The sequence below is a fragment of the Topomyia yanbarensis genome, chromosome 1, assembly GCF_030247195.1.
Source record: "Topomyia yanbarensis strain Yona2022 chromosome 1, ASM3024719v1, whole genome shotgun sequence".
In the NCBI taxonomy this organism is placed as follows: domain Eukaryota; kingdom Metazoa; phylum Arthropoda; class Insecta; order Diptera; family Culicidae; genus Topomyia; species Topomyia yanbarensis.
In genome coordinates, this window is record NC_080670.1 from 207481925 (window position 1) to 207498037 (window position 16113).

Consider the following 16113-nt stretch of genomic DNA (forward strand, 5'->3'; position numbering starts at 1 on the left):
ATATGCCAGAGCCCAGAGTCCAAAACATAGAGTCAGAGCCCAGAAACCAGTCTAGATTCCAGAGCTCAGAGTCCAAGCGAGTAAAGGCGCTATAACCTAGGCTTATTAGCTAGGGCAAGGTGTAAATACCTCTGTCCCACCCCAGAGGACCAAAGCAGTGACATTAACTTTCTTAGTCAAGTCACTCCCAACATTTTATCCTAACCCTCTATAATCTGAAACGGTCGGTACGGTTGTCCTCGTTTCTTCCTCATTCAAGTTTCAAGACGATTCATTGGTTGAATTGTTCATTAAATGAATAATTCAATTGACGTATAATATTGAAATATCTTCAAACCCAACTCTGCACAGCAGGCCTGGCTGTTTTAATATTTGCCACATATTTTAATATGCTTCAAATATTAATGTTGACAAGAAAAACATTAAAGATTAACTGCAGTGTTTTCCAGGATGCTTTTCAATACTGGCTGTGTAAGGGTTGGAATAGAATAGATTCCAGAGTTCAGAGTCCAGAATGCAGAGTAAGGATTCGATAATCCCGAGTGTAGATTCCATAGCCCAGCGACCCAGATTCCAGAGGAGAGAGTCCAGAATCCAAAGTTCCGAGCGCATAGTCCAGAGTTTAGAACCCAAAGTCCAGAATCAAGACCCAGAGCCCATAGCTCAGAGAAACAGTCTACAGTTCAGAGCTCATAGCACAGAATCTCGAGGCGAGAGCACAGAATCCAGAGTGCAGAGAACAGAGTCGAGTATCATGGGTCCAGAGTCCTCAACCCAAATTACTGTTGTCAGAGTCCAGAGCTCGAAGTACTTAACCCAAAATACTGAGGCGAGTTCAGACTCCAGAGCACAGTGCCCAGAACCCAGAGGCCATAAGCCTGAGCCCATAACACAGAATCTCGAGGCGAGAGTCCTGAACTTAACGTGAAAAGTGCAGTATCCAGAGATCAAAGTCGAGAATCTAGAGCTTAGAGTCCGGAGACGAGACTTCTGAGGCCAGCGTTCAGAGACCAGAGTCCTCAACTCAAAATACTGAGCCCAGTGTCCCGACATCATAGCCCAGAGCACAGAGCCCGGAATCCCGAGGAGAGAGCCTACAGTCCAGAAGCCAGAAACCTGAGTGCAGAGCCCAAAGTTCAGAGTCCAGAGTTTAGATTCCAGAGTGAAGGACCAAGACCCCAGCTACCAGAGACCATGGTTCAGAGTCCAGAGCACATAGTACAGAAATTCGAGGCCAGTGCCGAGAGTCAATCATCTAGCGATGAGAGTGAAGAGTCCAGAATCTAAAGCTCAGTGTTCAGAGGCCAGAACCCAGAGTCCCGAGGGGAGAGCCAAGAGTGCAGATTCCAGAGTCCTGACTTCATAGTCTACCTAAAACTGAAGTCGCTTCGATGTATTCAACCGAAATGTTCTTAATTTCTCGTCAAACTACGACGTTCAACCGACAGCTTAGTCTTCAAGTTTCTTTCCAGTCAGCAGTCCCGCAAGGATGCAATGTGAGAACATTATTGTTCACGATGTTCTTCCAGGAGTTACATTACATACTAACACGGGTTGCTATGTTAACTCGATTTAGTGCAATTTCGAAATCGACAAGCTGGAACAAAACACGATCTTCCACAACGTAATGTTGGTTATAAAGTGTCCGGATCACTATTTTGGTGTGTCCAAACAAAACAAGTTGATTGCATCGGTGTGCGCGCAGGGTTGCCACTATTTTTTCAAAGAATATCTGGAAATTCAGCCAAACATGTCTGGCAAAATCTGTCAGGTGGCGTGCATCAACAGTTTTTTTTTAATTTGGGAAAATTTGACCCAAATTCCCAAAATTTGTGTAACTGTTTCTATAATTTAAAAATCTGACAGAATGAGAGGTTTATCTTTTTGTCTGGAAGCTATTCCGAATCCGGCCTCCGATCACAACCCGCATTGGCCGATTGAACTGCTGTCCTGTATCAGAAAGTTGGTCGAGAAAATGAACCTGATGCACCTCTATAATTGGATCGAAGAATATGGCGCCGAATCGGGCTTGTGGAGAGCAGTTTTTGCACATGTGATGACGGGTGTCACGACATCGAACACGTTGTCTAGTCATGCACCGGGTATTGTAACACCACAAATATTCTAGGTATGAAGGTAGAGTATCCAGGGGTCGCTTAAATTGGATGGATATGATTTGTATCGAAAAGTTCGATGGTTATGTTAAGCCAGTTCACACTTAGGCGTTTTGGACTTGTGAACAGCGGTCTCTGCACTTCTGGTGATGTCCATCACGACATCGAGCATGTTGTCTGGACATGCACCGAATATCGTGGCGTTAGTTATCTCTTCCGTTTGTCTTTTTTCCAACATTATCATAGTCCTACTACGAGATTGTCACGAAATCTAATGCTATCAGCGGACTGGAAGTCGGACATCTAAAAGTGCGGATCCAAGGAGAAACTGTCAGTGATCTGACAGCTTCTGCCCTCTGTAGCTGTTCTTCTCACCGTCATCGTTGTCCGCTCTATCTCTCTTCCCAGTCGCTGATACGCTGATCATTACCAAATTACAGACAACGATGAAAGAGAGGCGACGGAGATCTTGACATGTCCCTCAAATATTGTGTCGATCTTTTCTGTAACACTACGCTTCATCGCAACACAATGCAATGTGACGCCATAGCATTGTCTACATTCGAGCTGCAATCGCTTAACCGGTTAATCCGGAAAACTCGTTGAGTTCCACAATTAATCGTAAATTTGAGCAGGTGGCAATCGACAAAAAAAAGATCGGTTGCTGTCCGTCGTGTGCGGTGGTGGTGGCCAAACCAAAACAAAAGTGAATGTATACAATTAAATCGACACAAAGTCCGCCAAGTGTGACCGAAGCGCTGATAATTTTATTCCACCAGTGATTCAATCCGCGTTTCAGTCGTCGTCAATCAGTAGCAGCACTTATTAGCTTAGTTGACCTTGAAGCGATAATTGAAATTGTCTTCGTTTCGATGTGAAGATCCAGGATCAAAAACTTGGTTACGACGATGCTTTTTTTAAGTTGGTAGCTGAAGTTGAAATAATAAAGAAACAAATTTGTTTCGGACGCCAAACAGGCGCCTACTGCGTCGACGCACCACCGTCGTGAAGAAAAAATAAAAAAGGAAATCCGCACGCATTCATTCCGTTTCCTTGACATTGATCTTGTGTGCAGTAAAGCGCGGGATGATTTTCGCCTGCTGACTGTTATGTATTACGGGGAGGCTGCGTAGTAGGCGAATGTCATCCAAAAACCTTTTTTTTTCGTGTCCGATGATGATGGTTTTATTTACGGCGTAGAAACGCATTTTATTTCGCTTTTTTTTTCTTTTTGTTTTTGGGCGATATAATTATTGGCTTGTTAGATCGGAAACCATCTCATTCCCAAATTGTGGCATCATCATCAGATGCTATTTTTATTCATCTTATATTTTCTTAAAATGTGAAACCAATCGAGTTGATTTGTTCAAAATGTCGAATTCATGCCTGACCTTGATCTCGTGTATCTCCGCAGAAATGTCAACGCATGTTCTTTTCGAGCGAACAAGCGCACGATCAAGTGTAAAATCCATCGTCACCACCAACATCTGCGATTCGCGCAGAAAGTGCTGATGGAGGTAAATAAGACCGATGACAGCTGGTCGAAAAAGGGGGCCGCCGACACGACGCCAATCCGTCGAATGCACGCGCACACCGAGTCACTTCTATAGTATACATTGTAAACAAATCCCTTTCAATATCTCAAATATTAATACAGGACAAAAGAGATTGTAAACAAATACTTGACCTATTGTTTTGATCTGTACCATCACAGTCAATTGAGGTTGGCTGACTCAACTGACCAAGTTTTAAATTTCAATCTCGGATGGTCTTCGACTTGACTTGCTTCTTACTGTCAAAGCATGAAAAAGGCTTCCCAAACTGTACCTATCCCTGCTTGTCGAACTAACTAACTCTAACGGGTCGAATGGAAAATGTTTATCCATACTAACGACAGTTAAATTTATTCGAACCGACTTGTTGACATATTGAATCTCATCATCATCATCACGGTCTGTGTCATTTCTGATGAACCGGTTGAATCCAAGTAACCCCTGGTTCGTTTCCCGATCAGATATCCAAGCACGGACAGGCCTGAGTAGATTGAGAAATTCGTAATAACAAACCACTGGAAACTGTCCACTCGTCGTCGACTCAAAGCTACTGAATAATGAAATTCGAATCTTGCATTTCCTTGTACACGGGTTTTTTTTGCTGGTGCCGAAGAAAAGTTGAAGCAAAGTGACCGCTTCTCAGTAGCATTTATTTACGGATACCATACTACCGACCGGCTGGACTTCCGCTTTTACCTGTTTTTCTACCTTATTTCCCGCAGTATTTTTTTTCATTATCATGCGCTGAGACTGTAAACATACCAACCCCTAAAAATAGCCGCACCTTAACAAACACACACAGGACAGCAGCAACAACTGTACTACCTGAACTACGGAAACAGTCAAGAAAAATCGATTTTCCACACCTTTCACCTTTTCGCCGGGGAGATTTAAATGGCTTCCTGTGTCGCTGCCGCCGATCGTCATTTCGATGAACCGTCGACGATCCCCAAAATGCGTACCTAAAACCTTCTATCCAGCAGAGTCGAGAATTTGGATTAAAATTGGAATCAAGCTAGGTGGAAAATGATACTGGATTGAAGCGCGAAATTGGAGACGGTTTGCCTAATCTTTTCATTGCTGGGCTGACTAGCAGACTGGTGAGGCCAATCAGAGTGTCAAATTAGTGACAGCAAATTTGACAATTTGATTTACTAGATGTAAGCTGCTCGCTTTTTTCGGAATTTGACTAGAAGCTAAACGTCAAAAATGCAAAAAAGAAATGTGAAACGGACCAGTCACCATACCAACCCAAGGGTTGAAATTTCAAATGATGTATTATTTCCGCTGATTTGACTTTTCCTCTTCTATCGAGTTGTACTTCTCGTCTCCGGCTATTAAAGTTAATTATGTTTGATTTCGCACAAACATTGTCCCCATAAACATGCTACATTTTGATTGCTTTCCTGAGCTTGAGATGCTTGGTTGTTTCGAGTTTCACTTCGCCGAACCAAGAAGCTAAACTTTGTGTGGCTGACGCCAGACAGACTGAGCTCTGTCAAGATTTTCGAACCGGGAGGAGGATTGCTTAATAAACGTCGAAGAAGGTGGCATGTCAAAGTTCCTAAGGATGACTCGGAATACTGCCAAATACTTTCATAATTTATATGCATTTAATGACTTGTGTAAAATTAATTCTAACTAAGTTAAGTTAAACGTAATGAACAACAACTGTAGAATACTGCATCGGTCTGGGTGTAGTTAAATATTGACTGTTGGGGCTGCCAGAACTAAAGAACCTGCGGAAAGGACGAGCTCCATTTGGAAAATTTCTAAAATAAAGAAAAAAAACTCACCTTCGATCTTTTCTTCGATCCAGTTGAGCCAGTAAATACACTTTCGGTGGTTTAATAGCTATCCTTTTCTTCGGAAGAGAACTGTGAGCACCGGCAAACCAAATTTTCTTTTTAAGTTTTATTTCTATTATTTTTGAAAACTGCCAACACGATGTTGTCACTTGAATTTACAATTCGTACGCCAAATAACGGTGAATTCTTCAAAGCTAGGTCGTTTTAGAATATTTGCGGCTACTAAAGTTATTTATATTTGATATTGCACAAACCGAAAAAAAGCTACATTTTGATTGCTTCCCTGAGCTTGAAATACCTGAATTGAGAGCTGTTTGCTGTTTTGAGTTTCACTTCACTGAACCAAATAGTTAAAGTTTGATTGGCTGACGACGCCAGACAGACTGTCATCTGTCAAGCATTTCGAACCGCAAGGATAAGGTATCCAAATTCCAGGGATAAATATCGAAGCAGATATAGTTTCAAAGTTCCTAGTATTGACTCGGAATTAATAAAGAAATGCTCGGCTTCAAAACATAACAAACTTATTCATCTATGCTACAGAGTTCTTATCAAGGGACCTCCCTTTGGCCGTATACAGACAGGGACGGGAAAATTTGACTTTCTGTTTGAGCTATGTTGGGAGCGGCTTGAAGTAGCTTCTCTCTCTCGACACGAAGGAAGATGGTTCAGCTCTGGTCAGCCAGCAATTTTTTGACAATCTCGACTAATTAAAATGAAAATACAGGATTGAACAATCGGTCAAGGACACGGCAATGTTTATAGGAAACTGATACTATTGAACTGAAAATTCGGTATTGGGAATGTCAGAGCCCTGTGAGAATCAATAAAAGCCGCTAATTGTACGGGTGCTGCAGAAAGTGATGGCAGAGACTACAGCCCTTCAAAAAGATCGATGGAGCAGTATAGGTGAACGAAAATCCTGTGCCACAGTAAACCCAACTGCGGGTACCTCGTTCAAGTTTCGCATCTATTACAGTGACGGTGATAAGGCAGAACATGTAATGCTGGGAAGTTCCGGCAACAGGCCATTAGAGGGGAACCATTGGATCGATAAGTTCTACAGAACGAAAACACGAGGAGGAACACAGCTACCCAACACTAGATATGATCCATTGGACCTAGAGCTTGAGATCTGTGACTCGGGATGATAGGTAGTTATCGTCGGCTTTATCTTTGGTCAGAATTTTTGTTTGTTGAGCTGTTCCATAACCACGAATCCGTATCAGAAGTCAGTTTCGCGGATCGTCGATTCAATGAACCTGATCCGGTGGACATTATTATAGGACAGAGTACTACGCCCACAGACGGAAAACTGAAGCTGTCGAAAGATGGACCAACACTGCAGGAAACAGTTTTTGGTTGGATCTAGTATCCAGTCGTATCGCTAGTTTTCTGAACTATTTCTCACTCTTATGCATCGCACGATCTTTGTGATCCACTATCGAAATTCTGGGAACTGGAGTCGTTCAATAGCAAGAGCACTTATGCAGTTGAGAAGTCAACGTACAAAAAGCTTTTCGATCGTACAACGGTTCATGATGTTGTCACTCTTCGAAAGAAAGATTGTCGGATCAAGCAGCTCGGAGAAACGAAGGACATAGTGGTCAAGACGATCTCTACGGCTCGAATACATGAAGCTTGTGTCCCTTGAAATTGAAACAAACCCACATTACTTTCTTCGCCACGCCATCTTGAAACCAGGCAGTACTACGACTAAACTGCGAGTTACCTTTGATGCTCAGTACCCTGCTGTACAAGAGGATCTGCTATCTGTCTCCATCCGTTTTCGTTTCCTCTGACGTGGAAAAAATGTAGCACATGGTGAAGGTTCAACCAAACGACAAGCATTTCCAGCGAATTTCTGTGGAGGAATTCGGTCGATCACTCAACCACGTTTGGATCCCTAATGATACCAAGTCTCTGAAAGAAGACTTTAATGACGACGACATGTTGACAGAGCTGAACAATTCGGAAACGGAAATCTATTCATCCAGAAGAAGGTACAGCTGACCAAGTCAGCAGGATTCATGTGCCGGAAGTGAATGTTTAACCAACTGCAATTCCTAAGAGATTTGCCGGAAAACTTGCTCGATCATCGCACCAGACGGGAGTTAAATTCGTCTAGCTTACCTGTGGTTACCTGGGATAACTGTGGGAGCCCCGGTTAATGGAACGATCATGCTACCATCACAAAACGAATAATTCTAACCGATGCAGCGCAGCTATTCGATCCTCTAGGTCTGATAAACCCCGCGGTAGTAAAAACTATTTCTTCAGCGACTGTGGAAGCAGAAGCGGGATTAGGATGAACTACTTACATACGAACTCCAGAGCTTCTGTGGCTGGAATATCAAACAAACCTCCTTGCGTTGGAGTCACTCCACGACTGTAATCTGTCAAGCAGTTTAGACCGCAAGTAGATGGCACACAAATTCCAAAATAACTAGAGAAAAATCTCCAAGGAATTAGGGCTTGAAAGTTCCTAGTATTGACTCAGAATGCTGCCTATTATGTATGGAGAAAAGTCCGACTTTGAGTGCACGTAATTTAAAAACTGACAAGTTAACTGTCTTCTTTTTAATGGGGCTCAGAGGTAGTTATCACATGGACTTGTCCGGGACACAAGGAGCAATATGCTCCGATTCAACGTCCAACTGCTTTTTCTGCGATGCATCAGAATCCACATATGAAGTCTGTTGCTTTGTTCGTTCCAAGAAAGCGGGCGCTGTCAAAGTCCAGTTACTGACATTGAAGTCAAAGGTACAATCGCTACAAAGCACTGCATTACTATACTACCATAAAAATTCCAATTCAACTACAGCTCTTCTATGGCTTAAATCATCAACCGGATCGTTGGAAGACGTTCGTAACCAATCGTATCTCCATCATACAAACTTCTACATGTTTCGGGTGCAGGGAACCCTGCAAATGAAGTAGTCTACATCTGGCAAAATTTCTAAAAAGGTCAAGATGGCGGAACAGTTCAGTTTGATTATCTCTTCCTTTATGTCATCGGCTACATGCAGCTGTTCCAGAAAATGAATCAATCGCCATCATATAAGAAGTTCGGAAGGTTGCTCTAGTTTCACTAACCAAATCCACGGCGAACTGATAATTTGTTTGGCCAATTCTTCTCCTACACGAAGCTACGTGTAGTAGCGTATTGCTTGAAGTACCTTCGATCACTGCGAACCACGACCACCAGTGAACCATTCAGCGTCCTCACCACAATTCAGTTAACCAGGCACTAGCACGCTTAGCCGGTCCAAATTTACTATCTAGTACCGAGAAAATCATGAATTTAACTTCACTAAGATGGCTGAAGTTCTACGTAAGCACAGGCGGTATTATTCGCATCGGAGGACGTCTGTTCTATCTGGGAGTTGCGATTGATACTTGTGTCATTGCTCTTTGATGGCTGGCGGTGGTTGATTGTTCCAGCTAGCAATTTGCAGTCGTTCTTCAAGGTTCAGAAAGTCTGCATGAATATTTTGGCGATTTTAATATTACCAAAGCTTCGCTGAAGTGGAGTATCGTGCTCGTCTAGCGCGACTTGGCTTCATGACGGTGATCAACGTGACTGGGTTCGGAATCGCATGATGAATAATTGGCGATCTTCTTGCACGGTTACTCCAACTGGAGGCGCGTCGTTCAGCGTCAAAAACTATCTGCAGATTGGTTGTCGTACGAAAGACGCTAGCATTGAGTTGTAGGATTTTCATAGTCCACTACACGCTGTCGGTGCAAGTCAGGATTTCGGACTAGGCGGCCCACCAGCTGGTGAAAACTTAGAAGAGCTGTGCGAAGGTTATCGGCAAGGCTAGACAACACGTCCTGTTTCAGTGCAATGCAAACTACGTGTCGGCTTTCAGCGCTGAGGGATACAGTGCGATCCTCGCGGATATCTTCTTCGACGGAATAGTAAGGAGAGTAGTTGTCTTCGGATGGTTCAAAACTCATCCATCCGGTATTGCACGTTAATGTCAGCAATGATTTGAGTAATCAACTGATCGCGTGAAGCCCTACCCGACTCTACCAAGAACAGAGCACATGTCGGAAGGATTACGCCAAGCGGAATTCGACCGAAGGCCTTGAAAAAGCCGAAACAAATTTCAGCTCTCAATGTAATATCGGTTGGGTTGGTGCTGCAGATAGATAGCTCAGTTAGCTTTATACTCAGCCGAATCGGCCAGGCCGATGTATCGACAGAAATCGACGGTAGATTGATGCTGATATTGGAAAAAGCTAGACATCCCAAGCTAGTCGAATATGGTCCTGTTGGAGAGAGAACCGTGAAGAACAATTGACAATAGATTGACTAATACCAGCAATTGCAATACCTTCTTCCGGAGAGCTTTGATTAGCTGTGACAATCATTCGATAACGAAGCAACATTCACTATCCGAATCTAGCAGGGCACGTCCCTGCCTTCCATCTTTGACTAACGAAAGCGAAGTTGATAGGCTTACCTGTGGTGGCTGACACAGATCCAATTAGTTGTTGGTAGATGCCGCAGGCGTAGACTTCTCATCTACGTAATTGCTTGTCTTCGAACCTGAACTGTTTGGTGGTTCACTGGGACAATGTTGAGTGTGGTGTTTACTTAGACACTTCCGGCAGATACTTGTTGATGACCTTCGCTTGCGAACCTTCCGTAAGCATTTCCGACAGAGCTAACTGCAACCAACTTCCTTTTCCTTGTGCGGAGAGTCCTGAAGACCGTTATTAGTTGGCCAACCATCTTGTACGTACGGCTTCCAACTGACTGGTTCACAATATCCTGTATGATGATCTCGAGCTGAATTCTCGAACCAAACATAATAAGGAATGGCTCAAAATCGATGTCCAACATGATGCCTCCCAAATAACATTCGGCGAAAACGAATGATGGCGATAATATATATTCGATTTGGCTGTAGCTTTACAGGTGTCAAACTCCGAGATTCGTAACAATCGGCTTCACTGTTCGGTCCGGACAACGATACGCAACTCTGGACCCGATACTGTTCGCTGATATCACAATCTTCAGTTGGGAGTTGTAGTGGGTGAGTGCCAACAGTGATTACAGTAGCTCTCTGGAACAGTCGAAAGATATCTAGCATTCGTAAGTTCAGTTTTTGACTCTGCCGTCGGTAAGTGGTTCATAGGAAAGCGCAGCTTTCGCATCTCCGGACTGTACATTGCTAGGGTCAGGTCTGATACCATCACCGTCCCTGATCTGGCCCAGGCTATTTCATCTGTTGCATTGAATAACTGTACTACTCTATTTTAACTGTAAAACCGTACTCCTGCGCTCGACTCAATACTCTATGAAGATAGTGACCGTGTTCCTTTCTCGCTAATTTTGGCGGATAAATTGGAAAAAGTGTTTTGAGGGTATTGCTGGTGAGAAGATTCTCGCAAACTGGGTCATCTTCAACCTTGAGATAGGCAGTGGATAGACCTATCTGGCTGACGATCCTGCATCAGGCTAGCTTCGCAAAAATGTCTTCCGGGAACGGGATACTGGCATGCTTGGAGAATGTTGTTTAACCCAGTCGAAGCATCCGCGCAGATGCGTATGTTCCCGTTCGGCTCCTTCACAACCACAGTCGGCGCAGCCCAATCAAACTATTCGACTTGAGCGGCTACAAAATGAGCACGTCCCACCAACCGAAATTGTCCATCTAATCAAAACCTAAAACGTACAGATTAATCCCGGTAATTGCAACACGACACAAACCACGTTTTGACACTTCTTGGATGGTTACGTCACACTAGAACCCGGATGCAGGCTCCAGAGGTTCTCCAAATGCTGACACTGTTCTACAAGTAGGTCGGCTGATTTTCGGTTTCCGATTTGTTTCCTGATCTTTTTGTTATAATGGTAAAGTCAGATGCAGAATCGGCTTGAAATCAAATAGAAGCGTTGTGGGTATGCGCGTACTTCCCTCCGTGGATGACAATATGTTGATCTTGCTCGTACTGATGCCGATCTTCTTGGTTCTTTGTGAAGCAGACACAGTAGCCATCTTGGTGTCCTTTTCTCTCACATGCCTGGAAATCATGGTCATGGTACTGACAATCCTTGCAATAGTGCTTTACTTCACATGACCAACATGGAGTACGCGGCCGACGCTTGACGTTTTGGCTTGGTAGAGTAGTAATTATGCCTAACAGGTACCGCTGACAGGGATGGATTTTGGATCAGTATGTTACCTTTCTTGAGATTGATCAGACTTCTACAGTTCTCGATAACTTTTGTCATGGTTATGTCCGCTGCCTCCGTCAATTTCGTGAGGTCCAAGTCTCTCGAAGTCCTTAGTCCACAGTGCTGACAGCTAGAAAACCACAGAAATTCTTTTCACACGATACGAGTACGCTAGAGCATCTCCGCATCTTCGAGTTTGCTGGAGTTTTTATCAAACAGGTCCAAGTAGCGGGAAAACCATGAGTCAAATGTGTTTCCCTGCTTCGGATCGTGACAGAACTCGATTATGTTCGGGTCGGTTAACTCGGGACCTACATTAGAGGCACATCTGGGTTACTGTCTACTGATGGGATAGCTGATTCATGAGACTTTGCTACTGAGTGAGGATCTCGACCGGTGCCTGCTGGTAACTGAGCGGTTCTCGGACAATATCCGCTGTATCTCCTCCGGCTTCAATGTATTCAGTCAGACGATGTAGTCATTATTTTACGAATGTGACAATAAAATAAAATAGACATTAATGCGAATGGATCAAATATGGGATCATGGCCAGCAAAAGAATCAGATTGAAATGTCTACTGCTAAGTCAATTATAGAAGAATATCAATAACCCATTAACAGTTGAGATGTAATTGTATGAGTAGAACGTTTTTTCCCCATTTATGATTCTTCATCCCCATATGTAAATCTGTAAATAATAGATACTTATCTGTGAATTTTTGCCATTGAAACGACCAAGTTGAACTTTAAGACACAATCGGTAAATATTCGGCGGCCTTCGGGAGAGAACTGTGGACACTACATAGCTGATCGAATTTTCTTTTTAGGTTTTATTTCTATTATTTTTGAAATCGCAGTGGGCGAACCTTTGAATTTACAATTGGTATATCAAAAAACAGAGATTTCTTCAAAATTAGGTCGTTTTAGAATATTTGCGTAGAATTGGTATTTTATGGAAGTTTACTGTGTATTTACCTCTGCAGCTTACCAAATAAGGTATTTTGTTGATCAGGATCGTGTTAAAGTTGATAAGTGCGCGATAATATTCCTATATTTGCCTGTTTGCATAATCAATCTTAAGCTTTCCTACGGAAAATGAAGAAAGTAACCGGAAAACAATTGGCGCCAGTACTGCCAGTAAGCAGGAACAAGGTGGGAGTGTTTTCTTCAGTGAGTATTTATTTTCTCCATGGTTGAAAAAATAAACTGCGAAAATCTGCGCTGCTGTCGGTGCAAAGCAAAAAAAAACAGTACTCTGCTGATGACGCTCGGCCTTACAGTCAGAAGCTAACGCAGAACGGTCATCCAGCCCGACAGCCGATCCGGTTTGGAATTTATCGATTTCCCGTGTTGTTGTTGTTGCTTGTTGTGAAACGAACTGACCGGACCGATCAAAACATACCACCTTCCAAAGATATTAATTTTCTTTTGCTTCCATCCGTCATTGACTGAAATTGGAAAGGATAGCAGCGTTAGGATAGTTTGATTTTAATTGCCCTGTTCGGGTTAACTAGATAGAGACCTATAGTAATAGTGTTGCTGCATGCAGGTACTTTTCACAGCAACTAGCACTAGATGGCGGTCGTTTATTATCGATTCATCAATCGATATGAGGCGAGCGGTGCTGCATTAACAAGAGGGGTTCGCTTTCAACGACGAATGACAGTTGAATGGGCACTCTTTGGAACCGAGAATTGAGATGTTAGTCCGACGCGACGAGCTGGAGTTGCTGTTGAAATGAGCTTCCTTTGTTAACACATTTAGTCATTAATTTTCCGTCGATTGAAATTTCACTTTTTTGCCGCTTTGTTCTGGTTGGCTTCAACGTGCACTAATATCTTCATTTTTGCTTGCGTTAAACGAGTTTCTTAAGTTTCTTATTATCTCTACTACTTGTTCAGTTTTCCTCAATTTTATTTATTTTTCTCAAGCATGATTTTTTTTCCATATCCAACCGGAAGTGTCGAAAGCTGTACTCGCCTCTTCCTTTCATATTATTACAATGAAACATCTACCCACGGCAACACTACGTGCAGACAGTTCAAGGTTCTTTAGTACCCCTTGAACTGACGTAAATAGTATTAGTTGTACCGCTACAGTACATACCTTGCTAGCAGAAGAAAATCGCATTACAAATAACGGAGTCAGAATCCAAAAGAAAAACAACCGCCCGGTCGACCGACCAACCGTTCCACGCAAATCTAAATGCAATTAGCTGTAGAGTCTTAAGAAAAAGAATTCCTCTGATGTGAGTTCGTTGTTATTTGTTGTTTCTACACTCTATACTCACACATCACAGAATAAACAAACCATGTGGCGGATGGGTGACGTTCGTGCGGGTTCCAGCACCCGGGAAACGCAAATGAAAAGCTAATATTAATGTATAATTGTGGCGTTTTTGTTGTGGTGTGAAGCCGGTGGCGTTGTTTCTATTTAGCCCCAACCCTTCCCTCGGTTTCATTTGAAGTACGATTCCAATCTGCAGTTCTCAGCGCCTCCGGGTGTGTGGTCCCCCCCACCCACTGCCAAAGGGAATGTCTGAATGAACAAATGAAACGAACAGACTTCTTCCCTGGATCGGACACTGTTATGAGGTGTGAATTGTTGGTATGTGCGAGAAAAAGCATCCATTTCAAGCAATAAAAAGTTAAAGTGAACGTAAACTTGCTACCGAACGTTTCCACCTACGGGAATGATTCTTCTTCAGGGTGCGTAAAAACAAAGAATAATGATAACAATTAAAAGAATAAAAACAGAATAACTCACCTAGTACGTGACGCGGTGACAACAGCAGCCAACCTGTTGGCTGACGGAGCGTAAATAGATTGCCTAAATCGACGCGATTTATCACCCCGAAGGGAAAACGAAACTAATGACAGCTTTCTCTTCTTCTAATAACAAGTCACTGCTCACAGTTTCGTATTATAACACACAAAAAAACCTTCGCACTTTCAGCACCTTTCTTCCGTCTGCAACTCGTTCGTAGCCACGCACTAATCACACGCACAACTGCTGAAACGAGAAAATTCTCGCGTTTATTCGCGATTCGATAGGGGGGAAGGTAATTCACTAGCTCAGCCAAACCAGGTTTTGTTTTTCCGCCTCTTCTTCACTACGTGCGTGGGTACTGAAGCTTTATTAAAACTCTCCGCGGGAGGGCACTGCTAGTTATAACTGATCACTGATTAAATCTCACCTAACACATCTTTCACTTGGTCTAAGGAGGGAATTGGACTTTTCACCTTCACTTTTCCTCTCCGTTTTTTTCGCGACCCTTATAGTGGGGGGAACAGTTGATTGAAATACGTTAAACACTAACTGGAAAAGGGTTGATTTAACTGATGGATTTGCGTGGGTTAAGAGTAACTGTGATTTTTAGAGGAAAACTACAAAATTTGTAGATCTCGTTAACTACTTTTAAGAAGTTCAAATTCAGAAATCATTGAAAATTGATCACTTTAGATTAGTTTCAATTGAAAATTTCATCAGTTTGGAACACTTTCACTTCACATAACTTCTCACTTGCTGGATTCTGGAAAGAAAGGAAAAGAAAAGAATCATAATTAGTCAAAAAAATAAAATTTTCAAACTATTTGGCTCAAATGAAAGCAAAACCTTAATCGGTGTTCCGAAAATTGAAAGGATTTCCTTGATTCCATTAGAAAATTTGAAAAGGTCTGAACCAACATTTCGACTTTGTCTCATCAGTGCAGTTTAGTTGAGTTGACCAGCACATGTAGGGCGCTTTGTCCCCTCAGGAACAATAATTGTGTTTGTTCGTGAGAATGCATGTGACACCCCCCATTCTTTTTAATCTGATGTATCAATACTAAGTAGCGAACTTCTTCAGATCTTAGACCACGTTATGTGCATACCGAGATCAGATCTCCCTGTGCCAATTCTGAACGGAGCACCGCGGAAAAACCTACACAGGAGCTAAAAAGCGACCACAAAGTAGGCGCGCCACTACGATGTGAAACAGATAAATATCCATAGATATTGTTTCCAGTTTAAGGGTGCATTAAATGGGCTTCAAAGTTTTTCGAACGAAAAAATCAAATTAAAGAAAACTTACAGAAAGAATATTCTCAGATAATAATGCTAACGATTGAAGCAAAAAACGATGCTTTGAAGCTGGCTGAAGAGGAGACCTCTTTAATCTGTAAAATTGATTTAAATTGTAATTCCCTGAAAATTCCAGGTCCAAATAAATTCACTGGAATTTTTTATCATAAGACGCTTTACTGTCATTGAAAAATTAATTCCGCAGTTAGGATTGGAATCCGTTCCTGTCGATACATAGATAAACTACTTTCCAGCACTTCAAAATCTATAGCAAGCACCATCAACGAGGAAGAAATTGCGAAAGACGACGAGTTCACACTCGTGATCCGTAAGGGCAAGACGCAAGGAAGAACATTTCTTCGCGAGCATCAACCCAGCAT

The 16113-nt window shown here is 42.6% G+C and overlaps 1 protein-coding gene across 1 annotated transcript in view; it reads right to left on the reverse strand.

The window, feature by feature from the left end:
* The window catches only part of LOC131689763 (uncharacterized membrane protein DDB_G0293934-like), a 207653-nt gene that overhangs the window by 177439 nt on the left and 14101 nt on the right, over positions 1-16113 (reverse strand). The window contains exon 2 of the mRNA XM_058975060.1: positions 14435-15200. The gene's annotated coding sequence lies outside the window, so the exon portion shown is untranslated. The remainder of the gene's footprint in view (positions 1-14434; positions 15201-16113) is intronic.